The sequence below is a fragment of the Neodiprion lecontei genome, unplaced genomic scaffold (assembly GCF_021901455.1).
Source record: "Neodiprion lecontei isolate iyNeoLeco1 unplaced genomic scaffold, iyNeoLeco1.1 ptg000148l, whole genome shotgun sequence".
Lineage (NCBI taxonomy): Eukaryota > Metazoa > Arthropoda > Insecta > Hymenoptera > Diprionidae > Neodiprion > Neodiprion lecontei.
In genome coordinates, this window is record NW_025791908.1 from 22,501 (window position 1) to 25,595 (window position 3,095).

At 59.0% G+C, this 3,095-nt stretch overlaps 1 non-coding gene across 1 annotated transcript; it reads left to right on the forward strand.

Annotated features, from left to right (window-relative positions):
• Positions 1 to 299: 299 nt before the first annotated feature.
• Positions 300 to 454, forward strand: LOC124296374. Its single transcript, XR_006906193.1, has one exon. It is a non-coding gene; the product is annotated as a 5.8S ribosomal RNA (ribosomal RNA).
• Positions 455 to 3,095: the final 2,641 nt, after the last annotated feature.

Genomic DNA, 3,095 nt, shown 5'->3' on the forward strand with positions numbered 1-3,095 from the left:
AGCGTCGAGGGCAGCGATGCCCGGGACTCGCTGACGCGGCCCACTGCCGTCCGCCGTCAATCGTTTGCATTGCGAGCCGATCGGGTCCGGCGCCGGTCAATTCCGGCAGACGACCCGTGAACCTCGAGGCGACGTCGGCTCTTGAACTATCGCACGAAAGAAATTTGACGCGCGGCGCGCGTTCCTTCCCGCGCGCAACCGCGCAAGGGCTGACGCACGCGGCGCCGCGCTCACGACCACAGAAAGCCGGTAACAACCGTAATTTTAGCATTTTTTAATGCAAAATTCACATATATGATTACCCTGAACGGTGGATCACTTGGCTCGTGGGTCGATGAAGAACGCAGCTAATTGCGCGTCAACTTGTGAACTGCAGGACACATGAACATCGACATTTCGAACGCACATTGCGGTCCACGGATACAATTCCCGGACCACGCCTGGCTGAGGGTCGTTTAACAACGACAGACTGCTCCGTAGGCAACGGTGCTGCGAAAACCCCCGACCCGGGGGAACACAGCGCACCGTGCCTTCGCGAGCGAATGACTGGGCGTTCGCGGCCTCAAACAAAGGTCGCGTCGCCTCAAACGAACACGTATGTCACGGTCACGACGCGTCGCCGCAGATCGCGGGGTCGAGCTGTCGCTGCCGTTCGTCACGTTCCGGTGCTAGCGATAGTCGAGAGAACGAACGAATTCGGCACGGCGACACACAGACCGCGCGCGGTCGGTTCGCCGCTCATGTGATGAAGTTCCGTCCACGCTTCGCCGCGGGGGGCTCTCGGGTCTCCCGTACGGCGGGCGTGTTTACGGTCGTTTCCGTGGCTCGAACGTACGAAAGAATACGTTGTGTCCTCGTCCGTGTCGACGGTGCTGTTCTTGAACGAACGGCCGTCGCCGACGACGGACTCGCAATCTTACGACGACCTCAGAGCAGGCGAGACTACCCGCTGAATTTAAGCATATTACTAAGCGGAGGAAAAGAAACTAACTAGGATTTCCTTAGTAGCGGCGAGCGAACAGGAAACAGCCCAGCACTGAATCCCGCGGTTCTGCCGCCGGGAAATGTAGTGTTTGGGAGGATCCACTTATCCCGGGGCGTCGGCCCGCGTCCAAGTCCATCTTGAATGGGGCCACTTACCCGCAGAGGGTGCCAGGCCCGTAGCGACCGGGACGCGCCACGGGAGGATCTCTCCTCAGAGTCGGGTTGCTTGAGAGTGCAGCTCTAAGCGGGTGGTAAACTCCATCTAAGGCTAAATATGACCACGAGACCGATAGCGAACAAGTACCGTGAGGGAAAGTTGAAAAGAACTTTGAAGAGAGAGTTCAAGAGTACGTGAAACCGTTCAGGGGTAAACCTGAGAAACCCGAAAGATCGAACGGGGAGATTCATCGTCAGCGACGCAGGCTTCGCCGCGGCTCGTGATGTCGGGACCTCGCGTCCACGGCACTCGGTCGCGGTGCAATGTCCGGCGGCGCCGGCGTGCACTTCTCCCCTAGTAGGACGTCGCGACCCGTTGGGTGTCGGTCTAAGGCCCGGTCGGCTGCCTGTCTCGGCGTTCTCGTCGGGGCAGACCCCCGGTTGCCCGTCCGGCTGCCCGGCGGTACCCGCACGGTATAGAGCCGCATTGAACTGCGTCGGGCCCGCCGCAAGCGCGGTCAGCGATTCCCGGTGGTCGGACCTAGCGCCGTCCCCGGGCCTGGCCAGCTGTTGGCTGGCGGTGTCCTCTGGCTGGCTCGTTCGAATTATCAAATACCGGTCGGCGACGCTATTGCTTTGGGTACTTTCAGGACCCGTCTTGAAACACGGACCAAGGAGTCTAACATGTGCGCGAGTCATTGGGACGAGCAAACCTAAAGGCGAAATGAAAGTAAAGGTCAGCCCAGCGCTGACCGAGGGAGGATGGGCCGCGTCACGATGCGGCCCCGCACTCCCGGGGCGTCTCGTTCTCACTGCGAGAAGAGGCGCACCCAGAGCGTACACGTTGGGACCCGAAAGATGGTGAACTATGCCTGGTCAGGACGAAGTCAGGGGAAACCCTGATGGAGGTCCGTAGCGATTCTGACGTGCAAATCGATCGTCGGAACTGGGTATAGGGGCGAAAGACTAATCGAACCATCTAGTAGCTGGTTCCCTCCGAAGTTTCCCTCAGGATAGCTGGCACTCGCGTACAAAACGTACACGAGTCTCATCCGGTAAAGCGAATGATTAGAGGCCTTGGGGCCGAAACGACCTCAACCTATTCTCAAACTTTAAATGGGTGAGATCTCTGGCTTGCTTGAACTATGAAGCCACGAGATCTCGGATCAGAGTGCCAAGTGGGCCACTTTTGGTAAGCAGAACTGGCGCTGTGGGATGAACCAAACGCCGAGTTAAGGCGCCAAAGTCGACGCTTATGGGATACCATGAAAGGCGTTTGGTTGCTTAAGACAGCAGGACGGTGGCCATGGAAGTCGGAATCCGCTAAGGAGTGTGTAACAACTCACCTGCCGAAGCAACTAGCCCTGAAAATGGATGGCGCTGAAGCGTCGCGCCTATACTCGGCCGTCAGCGGCATACGAGGCGGCCTAGGCCGTCATGAAGCCCTGACGAGTAGGAGGGTCGCGGCGGTGTGCGCAGAAGGGTCTGGGCGTGAGCCTGCCTGGAGCCGCCGTCGGTGCAGATCTTGGTGGTAGTAGCAAATACTCCAGCGAGGCCCTGGAGGACTGACGTGGAGAAGGGTTTCGTGTGAACAGCCGTTGCACACGAGTCAGTCGATCCTAAGCCCTAGGAGAAATCCGATGACGATGTTGGTGTATTTCTATGCCTGACACGCGCGTCGTGACGCCGGTGATTGTGCGAACGTCGGGCCTCGCTCGGCGTTCCCCCCGGCGTGGGCGCGCGCGGTTTGAAATGTGACACACCCGTCGGGCGAAAGGGAATCCGGTTCCTATTCCGGAACCCGGCAGCGGAACCGTTTACAAGTCGGGCCCTCGCAAGAGAGTTCGTCGGGGTAACCCAAAAAGACCTGGAGACGCCGTCGGGAGATCCGGAAAGAGTTTTCTTTTCTGTATAAGCGTTCGAGTTCCCTGGAATCCTCTAGCAGGGAGATAGGG